The sequence below is a fragment of the Vombatus ursinus genome, unplaced genomic scaffold (genome assembly GCF_900497805.2).
Source record: "Vombatus ursinus unplaced genomic scaffold, bare-nosed wombat genome assembly UNPS02014810.1, whole genome shotgun sequence".
In the NCBI taxonomy this organism is placed as follows: domain Eukaryota; kingdom Metazoa; phylum Chordata; class Mammalia; order Diprotodontia; family Vombatidae; genus Vombatus; species Vombatus ursinus.
Window position 1 is genome coordinate 48,519,842 of NW_020954588.1, and position 17,333 is coordinate 48,537,174.

Genomic DNA, 17,333 nt, shown 5'->3' on the forward strand with positions numbered 1-17,333 from the left:
CACGGGGCCTGGAGTTAGGAAGCCCTGAGTTCAAATTCAGCCTCAGACACTTAGCCTGGACAAGGCACTTAATCATTGTCTGCCTCAGTTTCCCCCTCTGTAAAATGAGGATAGTAATAGCACCTACCTCACAGGGTTGCTGTGAGGATCAAATGAGATAATATTTGTAAAGTAATTGGCACAGTGCCTGGCACACAGTAGGTGCTTAACAAATGCCTCCTTCCTTGAAATGTTTGGAGTGGGAACCTTCCCCAGCCACACGCTTATCTCCCTCCATGCAGGCTTGTTCCGAGGTGGGATTTATTTTCCAGTGTCCCCCTTCGTGTTCCCTCTTCCCCTTTGGGTTATGGGTCAGAGGCACTCATCCCCTTCCTGCTTTTCATCTTTCTCACTCCACTGGGGCTTGGGCATCTGGCTACCCGGGGGAGTTCAGATGAAAAGCATCACCCCAGGCGGAGACAGTTTTAGCCAACATTTTTGCTGCTCGAAAGCAAAAGAAGAACCCAGCTGGTAGCAGGAGCAGTCTCTGCGTTTGGCCCCCATGCCCACAGTGGGAGCAAGGGGAGGGGAGGATACCCATGGCCCCGTAGCAGGCGCCAAGACCCTCATCACTATATACAAAATGTCATCTTAGACAGAGCCAGTATGATGTCCCTGAGAGACTGCCTTGTTATTTATACGACCAGGAAAATGAAGATGTTTTCTGAATTACCTAATAAGGAGGTTTGAGTGCAGAGCCTGTAGGGAAGTAGGAATGAAGATTAGGGAAATAGAGAAGTCAATCCTAATGGTACCAATCCAGCAAAAAGCTGAAAATGGGGGGCGGGCAATGGGTGCTCGAGCCACCACCGTCAAACCATGCCCCATTGACTCACCCAGCGACAGGCACGCTAGTTTAGAAATGGAAACCTCCCCCTTCGCTCCTCAAAAGGCCCAAAGTTCCACTTAAAGCTTTGCCTGTGAGGAGGTTTATGCAAACGTACAAATTATTCATTAGAGCTTATCATGGGCCCAGGAGGCCTCTGGGCACCAGAAGGAAAGGAAACTTCCCAGCCAATGAAATTCTGTAGAGCCAACCATCCAAAGACGTCCCCACTCGCACTCTCCAGAGGCAACCGCAGTATACACAGGCAAGATAACAAACAATTGTGAGTGATCACGATTTTATGTGGAATGGAGAAACAGAGTCAGCCCAAAACACAGCCAGCAAACAGATCTGAGGGGAACCCAGACAGAGAAGAAAACAAACCCCCTTCCCTCGGGACCCAGTCACCAGAGCCGACTCTCAGCTTCCAGCTCTTCTCGCTTGCTCTCGGGTCACAGCTGCCCGTTGGCTTTGAATTTTCTCCTAGAGGCAATAAGGAGCCCCTGCAGGCTCGTGAGGAGGGCAGTGACCCGGTCAAACTTGTGCAAGGGGAGATTGTTTTTGGGAGCTGGGTAAAGGATGGATTGGGAAGGAAGGGAGAGGCCAGAGGCAGGGAGGCCACTTGGAAGGCTATCACAATAATCCAGGTAAAAAGTGGTAAGGATCTGGATTATGGTCACAGCCGTGGGGTCCATCCTTCAGCAGGGTTTATGTCGATCATGGTGCACCATGTGCAGCCACTGTTCCTGTGAACATCCTGGCCACGTCTTCTTCTTGGACTGGGATGCTACTCTGTCACGTGTGACATCTTCACTGCTGCCCTCATCTGTAGGTGCCCGGGGCATGGTACTCAGTAGCCAGCCTTCTTCGTATGTTCAAGCAAAGCATCTTTATACATGACAGTTTCTCTCACCTCCATGCCTTTGCACAGGCTGTACCCCCTGCCTACACTGCTCTCTCTCCTCACCTTCTCATCTTGGAAACTCTAGCTGCTGTCAAAGCTCTATCAGATGCCTCCTCCTTCTACGGAGGCCTTTCTCGATCCCCATGTTGTTAGTACTTACTGCCCCCAAATTACTTTATTAACTTAGCTTTGCATGAGTTGTATCCTCCAGCAGAAAGTAAGCCTCTTGAGGGCAGGGACTATTTCCTTTTCCATCTGTGTATCTCTAGAATAATGGTAATTTAATAAATGCTTGTTGAATTGAATTGAACCAAACTGAACCTAATTGAATTCAAACCGTGAATGTTACAAAACCATCACTGGTTTCCCTCACAGGAAGCAAAGGTGGGAAGATGGGGAGCATACTGCCCTTCCATGATGACAAATCATGGGGCTTATGTCTGGCTCAACCACACCACCCCCTAGACGCCGGTCTTCTCCCATTCCACACCCTCCCTCTCTGCTACAAGCTCCCACCCTTCTTCTTCTGCACCCTTTGGACCATTACAACCCGGGGTTACCCACAATAGTGGCTGCATAGGAAACTATCCCCCCGCCTAACCCTGACCACCAGCACACCCATGCCCTTGTTCACCAGCTTCCTTTGAAGGGAAGGCTATGCCTCAAGGGAGGAGACCCATCTCCTTCTTTCCATTTCAGGTAAGACAGAGACAATCCCACGGGATAAGCTGACCTAGCCAGCCTGGCCGGCTTGCCGTATGCATAAAAGATCTCCTGATATTGTCTTACTCCCAATACCCACCCCCACCCAAACTTGCTAATGGCTCTCAAGGGCGCCACAGACCTTCCGGTCAGGCAAGTTCATACCTCAGCGCCATCTTGGCTTCTTCACTCTCTCACCTCACAAATTGAGTCAGTTGCCAAATGTCGTTGCTGTCTCCACAACATCTCTTCTGTACGTCCTTCCTTTCTACTGACACAGTCACCACCTTGGTCAGGCCCTCTTCATGTCTTGCCTGGACTATCACAATAGCTTAAGAGAGGATAAACAAACTAATAATCAGCAACTCGGTCAGCTCCAATGTCTCCCTCCCGACTCGAGGATGAAAGATGACTTTATCTTTATCTTGTCCTTTCTTCATTTCTATTTTTGTGTTCAGTTTTGTAATACGAGAATAGCTGGCATTGATCTAGTGCTTTCAATAGGTACCTGATTATTAGTACAGCACCACGCGGGTGTTATTTATAAATAAGTGAATAAGCAGGTATAAACACATTGGGGTGAGTGTTTGAAAGCTGCTCACTGCTAGGGATGCAAGATCAAAAACGTGTGAGGACCACTGCCTTAGACTCCCAGACACTGGAATACGCGGTAAAAGATTATGGCCAACCCTTTAGTAGTGAGGCGGAGTCAGGAAGATGGAGGAAGGGGAGCCAAAGGCCGGAATAATCCATGGACTGGGTTGTTGCATGAATCATGGAGAGTGGATGGCAGCAGATGAGATCCCCACCCTTCCCAGAATACCCACTTGAGAACCACATTGATGGTGGGGGCTGAGCAGAAAGGGGGGTCTCCCTCTCATCACAACAACGCATCTTGTGCCCACACGTTCTGGGACATGGACGATACTTCCCCGCTTCTCCCCTCTCCCTCTCCATAGGCTTTTCCTTTTGTCCCCAAATAGGAACACAAAATCCCCTTCTGTCCTCGGGCGATGGGATAAATGGGTTTCTGTTGTGCACAATGGATGGGACATGTTGAGGCAGCCTTGGGTGGCAGCATTTCATTCCTGCCCTGTGGTCTTCCGTGCTGGGGACTGCAGCATGATCCCCACTCCAACCTCGGACCCCGCCTTCCAGCTCTGTTTGCTCTATTCAAACAAAGCCTTCCTGAAATTCCTGTAGCAGAAAGGCCAACTGTTCGCGATGGCTCCGGCTTTTGTTATTGCTTTGTTTTCATAGAGAAATCCAGGGAGTCAGGATTAATCTACCATCTAATTATGTCTTTCAAAACTGAGGGAGAGCATGAGAAAAACTAAAAAAAAATGTAAGCCACTTCCTCAGGCGAAATGCCAATGGGACTGGCCTTACAACTTCTCAGCCCGTTGCCGTGTGAGGGGCAGGAAAGCAGGCAGGATTCAGCCGCCTCTCTAGAGAGGAGTTACAACTTGAATGTCGTGTGGTGCAGCAGGTAGAGCACTGGACTTGGAGTCCAGAAGACCCGGGTTCAAATCCTGCCTCAAACATGTATTAGCTCTGTGACCCTGCAGAAGGCCTCAGTTTCCCCGTTTGTAAAATGAGGGGATTGGACTCCATGACTTCTGAGACTCCTTCTAGTGCTAAGTCTACGGCCTCATGAGTGTTTTGAGTCACTTTACACAAACAGTGACAAAGACATTTTCAAAAGCACATCAGTCCCCTTTCTTGCCTTGATCATGGCGTTGTGGATGAAGCAGGTTGGACCCAGAGTCGGGAGACCTGGGTCGAATGATGCTGTATCACGAGCAGGGTGACTGATCCTGGACCGACCACAAAACCTCTTGAAGTTTCCATTTTCTCCGCCACAAAGCTAGGCGGAGAAACAGCCACCTCCGTTCTCCATCAGATCATGATGGAAAACACACTTTGCAAACACTAAATTACCACAGAAAAATGAAGAGGTAGTCATGGTGAAGTCACAATAGGAGCAGTGCAGTGAGTACTTCTAGGTAGAACAGCGGCGAGAACCCTGGACTTGGAATAAGGAAGACCTGAGTTTGAACCTCGCATCGCTCTAGGCAAGCTACTTAATCTCTCTGTGCCTCGGTGGTAGTAATAGCGCTTCCCTCCCAGGGCTGGTGTGAGGATGCTAGGAGATGACACCGGTAAAGGGCTCTGCGTATCTCAAGGTGCTCTGGAAATATGAGCTATAACTATTATTATTATTTGATTATTGAAAATCTTTTAGTGAATAAGGTCAGCCCTCTGAATATTAGCCTCCAGTGTTACATAACTGTGGGTGTAGAAGAGGGAGGAGAGGGGAAAAGAAGACTCTTTGTCCAACTGAAGGATAAAAGCAACTAAGGAAATAAAAAATGAAAATAAAATTCATAAAATAGCAACTGAATAGTCAAAGCAAGGGGGATAATATGAAACATTCTACTCATCTGCTTTTAAAATTAAGAACAAAGCACGTAAAACTCTATGTAATAACTTTTAACATTAATGACACCATATGGGCTTTGGTCTTATACTCTGTCTCTCCCTCTCTGATCTGGACCCACACATGCCGTCCAATTGGGCTCAATCCTTGGGGAACCTGGACTCTAACAGAAGGAGGTCAGGCTTCCTTTTCTCTGACTCTTCAGTTCATTAAACTTCCAACTCAGGGATGACTTACTTATAGCTTGGGTTTGGGTTCGTGTCTAATGTTTTCCCCAAAAGCCGGGGGTAGAAGGATATTCATTGAAGGAAAGAAATCAAATACGGTTCAGCTACGTATTTCCTACACACAAAAGATGTAAACACAAAACATAAAAGACATTCACAAATGTGTCTTGATAGTGAGACAAACTCAAAAAGCAGTCATGCTAACTTCTGTTATACCCAGCTGGGAGATTGTTGCTAAAAGCCAGCTAAATGCACAGCAATTTCTGGGATTCCCTACTAGACATTTTACATTTCCCCTTGGCTCTGCACCATTCAAACAACTCCCAGTACGTGTCCTTTGCAAAGTGGCCCAGGTTTGGGCCAGTCCTCTCTCTAGTGGGCATCTTCTCCCAGAGAACGGGAGCAGTTACCAAGGACTCCTGCTTTGGCACCATTCAGTCTGAGTATAATGACCTAGGACTTCACAAGGTCACCTCCAAGCCTGGACACACTCATCTTGATATAGATACAGTTTCTTTTTTTCTTTTCTTTCTTTTTTTTTTTTTTGTAAATTTATATTTTAAATTTAAATAGAAAATGAGAAAAGGAAAAAAAAACATTGCCATGTATACAGCAGAACATAAGAGAAGATTCACTATAAAACAATAAATTTCCATTTCAAGAAAGCCTACATAAGGTTATATAAGGTTTTCAAAGTTGCCCAGCTTTTCTTTGCTTCCTTGTCAGTTTTCTTCTGTTCTCGGCTGTGCACTTTTTATTTTATTTTTCCCCTTCACTCTCCCCCACCCCTGCCCTAAAGACGGTTACAATGAAGCACAGATATATATATGTATAGACATACATAGACATGGACATAGACATAGATATCTATAAACATACACATATGTGTAAGACTGGACTATGCTAATTTCTACTTGTCATCTGTTTTTCTGAAGGTAGGCAGCATCTTCCTTCGTAAGTCCAGGTCTTTCCAAATCAAGCAACTCATCATTTCCTACACAACAGCAATATTCCAACCCAATCACATCCTATCTGAGAGATTGTCTATGAAAGTTTCCCACAATTTTCTGCATTTCTTCTATTCTGGTCTGCAGAGGTTTTATTTAGACAAGAAAATTTCAATTTAAAGTAGTCAAAATTTTCCATTTTACACTTCAACAATGCTTTCACCTTTTAATATAATTTAAAGTGTACTGAATCTGCTTTCTTTACATCTTTTTTCCCCTGGTTTCTTTGAAATTCCTGACCTTTTGTTCTTCCAAATGAACTTTGTTATTATTTTTTTCTAATTCAGTAAGATAATTTTTAGTAATTTAACTGTGATGGCATTAAATAGATTAGTTAGATAAAATTGTCATTTTTATATTAGCTTTACTTACCCATGAACAATAAATATTACTCCAATTATTTAGATCTAACTTTATTTGTATAAAAAGTGTTTAATGTTTCTGTTCATATAATACCTGTGTCTGTTTTGACAGGTATACTTTCAGGTATTTTATACTGTCTAGTTATTTTAAATGGTCTAAAACAGTACTGAATAGTATTGCAGACACACAATATAGTTTCCTTATTTTTCTCTTTTGATTAAATCTATTTTAGCTTTAATTTTGTTTGAGATCATGATTACTACCTCTTGCTTTTTGTACATGATAAATTATACTCCTGACCTTTATTTTATCTGTGCATGTATCACTCATTTTTGTAGCATTTCCTGAAAGCAACATATTGTTGAATTCAAATGTTTAATCCATTCTGCTATCCATTTCTGTTTTATGAGTAAACTTATCCCATTCACATTCTAAACTTTAGTTACTTGTTGTGTATTTTCCTCCTTCCTATTTTTCCTCTTCATCCTTCTCACCCTATTCCTATCCCTCCTCATTCCTCTGCTTTACCCTCTACCTTGCCCTCCTATTCCTTAACCTACCCACCCCTCCAAGAGACCCTCCCTTATCCTCTCCCCTCCACTCTGTCCCCTTGCCCTCTTATTTCTTTCTGAATTTAGAAGACTTTTATACCCTTCTAGATATATAGATATATAGATATAATATATATGTATAAATGTTGTTCCCTCTTTAACCCATTCCTGATGAGAGTATGGTTCCAGCACTACCCGCCTTCCCCTCTAGCTTCTTCTTTATCAATTTTTCCTTTTGTGCTTCATTTGTATGAGATAATTACTCCTTTTTATCTCCCTACACAGTTTTGTTTTTTTAGAATCACCCCATCATATTCAGCTCAGCCCAAGTTGGTTTTTTTTTCAAACTATCAAAGTAATGACAGTCATGAAAGTATGGATATTTTCACATATAAGAAGTAAACAACTTGACCTTGTTGAGTCCCTTTAATTGGTCTTTAATGTTTACCTTATATTTCTCCTGGATGCATATGTTGAATTTTCCCTTAAGTTCTGCTGTTTTTGTCACAAATACTTGAAATTCTTTCAATTTGCTGAATGTCCATTTTTTTTTTCTTTCAAGCTTAGTAAGTTACCCTTGGTAATAACCCCAGCTCTTTCGTTCTATGAAATATAATATTCTATGGTCCTTCAATGTAGTAGCTGCTAAATCTTGAGTAATCCTTATTAAAGCTCCATGATATTTAAATTGTTTTTTCTTGTTGCTTCCAATATTTTCTCCTTAACCTGGGAACTTTGAAATTTGGCTATGATATTCCTGTAAATTTTCTTCCTGGGATCTCTTTCAGGTGGTGATCAGTGGATTTTTTTTTCTATTTCTGCTTTGACTTCTTGTTCCAGATTTTTAGGGCAATTTTCCTTGATAATTCTTGCAATGGTGTATCAAGATTCTTTTTTTATTGTAATTTTCAGGTAGTCCAACTATTCTTATATTATTTCTCCTCAATCTTTTCTGTAAAGGAGTTGTTATTCTGATGAGATGTTTTCACATTTTCTTTTATTTTTTCATTCTTTTGATTTTGTTTTATTATTTCTTAGTGTCTTAGAACATCATTAGCTTCCCTTTGCCCAATTCTAACTTCCAAGGAATTACTTTCTTCTTTAAGTTTTTGATTCTCTATTTCAAGTTGGTTGACTTTCTTTTCATAATTTTCTTGGATTGCTCTTAATTTTTTTTTCTAATTTTTCCTCCATCTCTCTTATTCGATTTTTAAAGTCCTTTCAAAGTTCTTCCAAGAACTCCTTTTGTGCTTGGGACCACTAGACATTTTTCATTGTAGCTCCATTTTCTTCTCCTGAGTATGAACCCAGATCTCTATCCCCATAGTAGCTATCTGTGGTTGGGATCTTTCTCATTTTTACTTCTTTTTGTTTTATTTTGTTTTGGGACATGTCTGGTCAGCACAACTGTGCTTGGCGCCCCTCCATAGTGGAAGGTCCTTCAGTCTTCTCCTGCTCAGCTGTCAGACCCCCACACTGTCCACAACATGAGAATTCCTAAGGCTGAGGCTACCTCCTAACCCAAGCTGCCCCCAGGGCTTATTGTTTGTTGATTCTGAAGATCAGGCTTGGAGGTGTTTGCCCTTCCCTCAGACCAAACCTCTGCCATTTCTGACATGCCGGGCAAGTCATTTAAGCAACTGTCAATTAAAGCAACTTGGGCTACTGTCTAAGACTCAGTTGCAGAGAAGGCAGCAATCTACATTAGTGGAGAGAGTTTTTCCACCTAGGAGTTCACTGTACTAGAGAAGTCTCACATCTAGTCCCTCTTCTATCCTAATGTTTTTTTTTTCCATGACAGACACTGTATGCCTGAGTAAGAGGATGGAACTAAAGTCAGTCCCTTTGACAAGCTTTATCATTCTGGCATGAACCCTTGAATAAATGGGTACTGGCATAATCAAAGAGGTCCCAATTGATGAAAGACTCATCCTTTTTCAGAGATAGTGGGATGGTTAGGAAGATTCTTCTCCACAGAAATCTACTTAACTGAAATCTGCTTATTGGCAACATCATCCCATCACTTCTGTCTTTTCCTTCAGGACACATACAGGCTCAATGTAATCTCCCATTCACATGCCAGCCTTTCAAAGTGTGGGAAACAGGGATTCTCTATCTGTCCTCCCTCGCATTACTCCAACCTAAATGTTCTCTTGTTTGCTCTACTCTGGTATGTTGTTCTTAGCCCCAGAAAGAAGTAGGGGTCATATATAGAAGTCACAGAGAAATGGATTTCAAGTTTTGACATCATAAAACCACTTTCTAACCACTGAGTAGCACACAGGAAACATCTCGTGATTAGCTGAGAAAATAAATTGTGCCCCTTAGATCTATTTAAACAAATTAACCATCTAGTAGTTGGACAATTCATCAGTTTGAGTCAGAGGTGAAAGAAAAAGAATCCAGACTCTAAAAGGGAATCACCCTTAGTGGAAGGAGACTTCTCTCTCAACTCTCCTCACACTGGCTACGTCATGTGTAGCAAAGCTACTGGGCCATTAGGAGACACTGTATCCAGCAGGGAGCAGAGACACACTTTCTAGACAGGCATGGACACAGAGAAACAGTCACTCGAAGGAGGAAGCACTTCCAGAAGTGGGACCGCTGGCAGTAGAGAGCCACCCCTGGCAGTCAAGAGTTGAGTGGTGGAAAGGAACAGACACTGGGAACTAAGTAACCCACGCAGCAGAGAAGCCTTAGCCAAGGGGAATGGAATCAGAACCCTACAAAGAGAGAAGAGATTGTCAGACCTTTCAATACCAGGAATTGTGATTTTGCTTTTGCCACAGGTGTCTGCCATATGTATGCTTCACTACTATTGTGCTCTGAGTTTGAGTCTACCCTTCCTTTGGATACTCTGTGTATCTGTGGGAAAGTGCTCCCTAGGTTTATGGGGAGAATGTTTTATAGCTACCACCTTTACTATCTCATCTCAGTGAATGCCTTTGTTAAGAATTGTGTCTACAAGCTGATTGTTCATGGCAAGCATGCTGGTGGGGGCTCATGAGCTCTGATGTTAGGAGTACAGACCCACAGGTTTACCCCTAAAACATGAACTAGCAGTCAGCCCTCTGGGGACCCAACCCAAGTACATAAGAAGGAAGAACAGTATATACATGTACTATAAGGTATACATGGGATAAGGTAGCATAAGATAGTGTATAGTATGCTAGAACTGGAGTCAGGGTGATCTAGGCTCAAATATCAAGATACTAGCTGGGCAAATCATTTCATTTCTCTGAGTCTCCATTTCCTCATCTACAAAATGGGGGTGATAACCATAGCATTTCCTTCACAGTTTGGGTTTTTTTTTCTAGTAAGGATCATGTGGAATGAAGACTATAAAAGAATTTTCTGAGACCTATATGAATGACAGTTGTTATTATTGTTGTGTGTGACTGTGTGTGAGGGAGAGAAAGAGCCAGAGAGGGAAAAGAGAGGGCAAGAGAGACTGGCAGAGAGATGGAGTCCATTTGTGCATATGTACAATTCTTTGGGGAAAGAAAATGACTTGTCCACTTTCAAACCCTGGCTGAATGTCCCTTTCAGCTACACATATACTCAAAGCTGAATAAACAGAGCTGTTGAATCACTGCTCTTTTTCTCTGTAAGTCACACACACACACACACACACACACACACACACACACACACACACACCCTGGGGTTGCCCCTGCAGCATGATTCCACCTCTGAGTCATAGCACTGCACAGACAGCATCTTACTGGGTCCCCCATGTCTCTGTTGGATTTGAGCAATGGGCTACAGACCAGAGGGACAGTCAGGCCCCTCAGCATGCAGCCCAGGGGCAAGGGTGGGTTGGGGGGATAGGACTTGGAGGAGGGAAGGATGGGTTGTTGGTGATAATCCTTCTATTTGACTTTTGCAGTGTTTGAAACCATGCAGAACCCTGGTGGATACCCTGAAAAATCAGTGTTGGGAGATACGTGCGGTAATTCTGTCCTTTCTCCTTTACATCCACCTCTGGCACAAGAGTGTCCCTGTGCTTGGAAGCTACAGCTGCTGGGCAGTACCAGCGCCAGTTTTTTTCTTATTTAGGCCTGACATAAGTCTGTGCCCTCTTTGTCTGTGTTCAGTCTCTCCAGTGACAAGATCAATGGGGTGGGGGTGGGGGTGCAGTGCAGCAGAGAAAAAGGAGGGGAGAGGCTCAGAAAGACAGAGAGCCAGGGGCTGGGGAAGAGAGGGAGAGAGACAGGCAGAGAGAGAAACAGAGAGAGGTGGCAGGGGAGAGAGAGAGAGAGAACAGGGGGTGGGGGTGAGGGGGAGAGGTTCATAGAGACAGAGACAGGGGCTAGGGAAGAGAGGGAGAGAGACAAAGAGAGATGGAGGGGACAGACAGAGAGAGACAGAGACTGAGTCTTCTCCCCAAGAACACATTCCACAACTGGGGAGCTTGACTGGAATGCACCAAAGTCCATCTCTCCCTGTTCACCACTACACTGGTTCAGTCAGCACCTGACTGAGCTCACCATTGGACTAATCAAATTCTGAATCAAAGGCCCAGACGTGTGTCTGTGTCAGACAATCACAAGATGTCGCCTACGTCCTGCCATTTGCTTTTATTCAGTGGGCAAAGTCTTATAATCTTCTCAATTTGAAGGAAGATGTATTCATGCCCAACTTTATCCTTTTGGTTGATGAATTGAGTCAATAGAAATGTCCTGACTTTTTATGATTAATTGAGAGGTGGTGGGGAAAGGGGGAAGACTTTTATCATGAAAAATGTATTCCAGGATCAGCCAAAACTGGGGCCAGGTAGGTCACAGACATAAACTAAAGGGGAGTTTGGGGGAGAATTTTTTTACATCTCATGCATCAGTTTTCTAACCATGGATGAACATGTCAAATATGTGCAAAGATTTCTTCTGAGCCCTCCCAGTCTCCCAGACACTAATAAAGGGGCTAAGTACTGGAAATGGGGAGTCACAGACTTAAAAAAAATTAAACCTCACCGTAGATTGACGGCTTCTCCTTTCAGATCTGCCACTTAGACCAAAAATTAAAATTTTAAAAATCCTACCAGTCAAGTCAACAATCATTTATTAAGCACCAAATATGTGCTGGGCACAATCAAACCCTCTCTCTTCCAAGGGGATCCCTTTTTTAACCTCTCTGATGCCTTATTCCCTCCTGACTTATATTATACTGATTTGTGGACAAGTCTTTCCCCAAACTCGAAGATAAGCCCCTGGGGGACAAGGCCTGTTATATGATTCTTCTATCCCCCCCCCCCCCCTCCACCAAGCCCAGGGCCTTCCACTCATTCCATCCAGTACTGGAATCCTTCTGATATCTGTTAAGTGGGGTAACCGTAGCACCTCCTATTGCACAAAATTGTTGGGAATCTCAGGGAAAGAACATGGGTAGTGTTTCTCACACCTTACGGAGCCATGTAAATGTCAACTATCATTATTATTAGGGGATTACTACGATTTCATAAGCCTAGGAAACCCCATTTACCAATGGAGTTTGGCACTTTCTTAGAGAGCTACCCAGAGCAATGGAAGGTCAAGTGAGTCGCTGAGGGCCATGGAGCTGATTAATGTCAGAGGTAGAATTTGAATTCAACTCTTCCTGACTTTGAGCTCTCTAAGCACTAGGCCTCGTTGCTTCTAGGAGATGAGATTATGATAATGATGATGGTGATAATGATAAAGATGATTATGACCCTCCCTCCAAAGATACCAATCATTCCATCTCCAGGCCCTTGTGACTCCTGCCCATGTCTTTCCATAAGTCTGCCGCAAGGGGGCCACCATGTGGTCTCTCCTCAGTTCCCCTTGCCTTTGGGTAACTATCCATGGAGCACAAAGGCTGTTATCAGTTAACCCTTCCTCTCACTACATGACTGGCCCCGCTTGCTTCCCAGCCATTCATTCCTCCAGTACCATCCTCACACCAATGGAGGGTCCCTCACGTATAGTGTTTAATAAACGTTGGTCCATGCATAGGACTCCTCCTTGAATGTCTCTGAGCAGAAGCTATGACTACTTGACCAGGACATCAGAGTAGGGTTTGGACTTGGGGGTGGGGTGGGGAGTTGGACAGTGTGGCTGCCAAGGCCTCTTCCAACTGTCAATGTTGTGAAGGCCCCGGCTGCTCAGCCTGAGTCTCTCACAGTACAAGACTGTCCTATCCCCCAGTCTGCCGTGCTCCAGGGTCTCCCTTCCAAAGAGTCTCGTCTTTCTCCTTGGGTTGCTGGCATCAAGCAGACTGTCTTTCACATGCAAAGCCCTTAAGAAATCTTCATTTAATTGAATGATTTCACCCTTTAACCCTCCTTTAAGCTGGCACGTTCTTCCCAGACTCAACATGAGTGCCTAACCAGCTGTGAGTTACTGAGGACCCTGACGACAGTCAAGCAAGGAGACTGCCCGCCCTCAGCCAGGGCGTCCAGCTTTGCCACCGCCTGTGTGCAGAGCTGCAAGGGGGGCCCTGAATGCCCGGGGAACAGGAAATGCTGCTCCAATGCTGGCGGGCACACCTGCCAGACCCCGGACCACATGAACAGAGGCAAAAAGCTGACACTCTGGAGCCTATCCTGAGTCATGCATGGATGCCCAGGGGAGGGTGGGGTGGACGATAGCCAAGGATACCGTGCCTGCGGCAGAGCTTGTGAACCAAGGAGAATGGGGCACGGCTGGGGAAGATGGGACACCAGGAGAGGAGAGCAGAGCAAGGGGCTGGGAGAGCTGGCCTACAGGCTCTGCTCAGTGTGTCAGGGGCAGCTCACCTACATCCAAAAATAATCTGGTATTTCTTCTCTCGTTTTTAGGAAAAGCTTGTTATTTTTTTTTAAATAATAAGTTAGTTAACACTTTTGTTTCTTTCAATCAATGAATACAAATAAAAACGTCCATTGTGATTTTCAATAAATGATTACCTTAGCAAAATAAGCAAAATTCCTGGGTGTCCTGGGTGTGCGCCCTAATGGTTTGGGTTTCACAGGCCGGGGAGGGCACCACTGCCCCTCCCCACTTGTGCAAGCATGGAGGCCAGCATGGAGGCCAGCCTGCCGGCCACCAGCCTTTACCTAATTTTCTCTCACCTTAGTCTGTTCCTGAGATTCCCCCTAGTTCATTACCTGAAAGAGGCAGCTTTCCAGAAGCTGCTTTGTCTCACTTCTAAGTGGAGACAGTCGTGAGCATGGGGACACTTTGAACACATCTTGTTAAATACCTGGGCTTTTTTTTTCTCCATCTTTCCAACATCTGTACAGAAATGAGGCACAGTGGCTATGCAGAAGCTTCCATATTGATCTCCGCACAAACAGCTCACAAAGCCTGTCACAGATAACCATGAAGTCTGGAACATCTTTGTTTTCTTCTCTCTTCCTTCTACTGCTTTGGCCTTCTCCCTTCCTTCCTTCCTCTTTCTTCACTCTTTCTTTCTTTCATTAATTCTCTTACATCATCCCTCCCTTCCTCCCTCTGTCTCTCCCTCTTCCTCCCTCCCTCCCTCTTTTTCTTCCTCTCTTTTTTATCCCTTTCTTCCTCCATTCCTCCGATTCTTCCTTCATTCTTTCCTTTCTTCTTCCATCCTCCCCTCCTCCCTCCAATCTTTCCTTCCTCTCTCCCTCTCTTTTGTCTTGCCTTCCGTCCCTCCTTCCTTCCTCCCTTCTTTCCTTTCTTCTTGCCTTCCTTCCTTCTTTCCTTCCTTCCTTCCTTCCTTCCCTTTCGGTCTGAATCTCTTTAACTTATTTCACTTCATTTTCAGGTGTCCCACTGAAGCCAAGAAAAGGCCTCACCATTCTGGAGAGATCTAGGGGAGCAGTCCAAGTTTCTTGGAAACCCAAGTCCAGTGTTTCCATAGAACCTGTGTTCTAGGTCCTGCAGAGCAGGTGGCACTGGGGGCTTCACCCCCATGAGGATGAAACCACCGAGTGGAAGGCAGTGACTGTGGTAGGTGTCCCTCTGCTTCTGACCTGGGTCTCCAGTCCCCTTCCCTTGACCTGCCACTGTCCGAAGCAAGGACAGCATCCCCTGGAGCCAACGTTCTTACCACCTCCTTATCTGGATTAACAGTGAAGGGGCAGAAAACAGTGTCTCCCTGGGAAGCTTGGCTTTAGACTACTTCAGAGGACTTTGCATACAGGTAACTTTGGATTTCAAAGACCAGGAGCTCCCAGGGAAGACCAGTGGCACCAAGGCATTCATCACCTGCTCTGCAACTTTCTTCTCTTGGAAAATTCCCTGGGTACACAGAGGAGGGCTTAGGGACTTTCCCAGAGTCACACCACCAGAATGGTCAGAGGCAGTAGTATTTGAATGCAGGTGTTCTTGATTCTGAGGCCCCTCTCTATTTGTTATACTGCGTCTCTAATATCTCTGACCACCCCAGGAAGGCCCCTTCCTTTCTCACCACATCCTAAATGCCTCTTAGAGCAAGACCCATACCTACAGGACATGACTTGTTCCCTGAGGGTCAGGGAGGACCCCTCCCCCATCTCCCTCTCTATCAGGGCTGAAGCACCAACATGAGATTCATTCCTTCAGATTAAGAGCAGTCCTATTTTAAAATGCAAAGAATCTGGGGACAGTAACATATCCAGTTATTATCCATCAGTCTTTTCCACTTTAACTTGAATTAGTTGATTAGCCCACATTCCTTGGACTCCTATCTGAGAGGAGAGCACTGCAGAGAGACAGAGACAGACAAAAACTGAGAGGGAGTCAGTGACAAATTCAGGGAGATGAAGGTGTGGCAGGCCTCCACGAGAGTCCTCCCTTAATGCCTCATCCTGGCATGGAGGCAGTCCTGGCTTCTCAGAGGCCATATAGTGAACACAATAAGCATTTATTAAGGGCCTACTAAATATAGGGCACTGGGTTTTGGGGACTGAGATTGGGCCTTCACTGGTCTATGGGACCACCAGGGATGGAACTTTCACCATCAAAGCAGATCCAAACCCACTGCATACCTTAGAGAGCTGCCTGGGGCAATAGTCCAACCTCTCATTTGACAGATGAGGACCCTGGGGCCCATGGGAGAGAAACAATTTGCCCAAGATCACAAAAGAAATGAGGCAGCTCAAACAAAGCTCGGGTACTCTGGCTCCAAATCTAGATCCCTTCCCCCTGCCCTGAGCTGCCTCTCTGGTGGGGGATACAAGGACAAGAAAGGACACCAGTCTCTGCCCTGGAGTTGATCTCATTTCGCTGTACAAATCATGGTTCTGCCAAATGGGAAAGGCTTTGACTCTGGGCCTAATTGTGTGTTGGTCATTAAAGCACCAGCCTGGCTGGACTCAGAGCCTCTTCTCCCCAGGCTGAAGGCAAGGTAGTGACTTTGGGGACCTCAGGCACTCTGACACCAGTTACCAAGGTGTAGAGGGGCCGCAATCTGCATTGTGAAGAGTTTTGTTAGCCCTCCCTACCCCAACACACACCTAGTGCTGGAGCAGGTGTCACCCCAGAGAAAGCCGGCCAGGCTGAGTTGGTAGGGGAGCAGGAGAGGAGACAGCTCTACAGGAAAGAGAGGGGATGGAATCAAGCGGAAAGAATTTTGGAAGACCAGCATTCAAATCCAGCCTCAGACCCTGGGCCTGTCGCTTACCTAGTCTGGCCTCAGTTTCCTCATCCATAACGACTTGGTGACCTCTGAATTCCCTTCCAGCTCTAAAGCAGTGATCCTATGGAAAGCTCTGGATTTCTGCCCAGAATGGAAAGCCATACTCTTATTTGCAGTCCAGAGAGGGCTGATGAGAGCTTTTCTTTAAAAAAAAGGAAAAATCAAAAAGGTTTTGTCTTGCCTTTGTTATTTCCCATTCGTATGACCCTGAACAAACCATTTCTCCACGAGGGGCCTCAGGTGCCACATTTGAAATATGTGGGTGGGGAGAGGTGGGGTTTGGAGTATGTGACTAAATGAAGGTCCTGTGCTTCCCAAAAGTCTAACAAAAAACCTGCTCGGCTGCTGTGGACCCAGGCAGCGGGGATTTCCACAGCTTCACTTGTAAGGCAAACACCCACAGCAGCGGTGCCTCCCGGGAGGCGGGGCTGGACGGGAATGGCACCTCCCCACGCTGGTTAGTGTGGGAAATTAGGGGAAAGGTGGACGTGAGGAGTCTGAGGGAAGGGGACAAATATCTACTCGGTTGTCTTGTGACAATCTGTGGCACTGCCACTGACCAAATGTGTCACCTTGGCCTTCCCAGGATGGGAAGGAAGGAAGAGAGGGAGGAAGGAAGGAGGGAGAGAAGGAAGGAAGGAAAAGAGGGAGGGAAGGAGGGAGAGAAGGAAGGAGGGAGAGAA

At 45.3% G+C, this 17,333-nt stretch overlaps 1 pseudogene; it reads left to right on the forward strand.

Annotated features, from left to right (window-relative positions):
• Window positions 1-829: 829 nt before the first annotated feature.
• Window positions 830-17,333, forward strand: part of LOC114052994 — a 23,862-nt pseudogene continuing 7,358 nt past the window's right edge.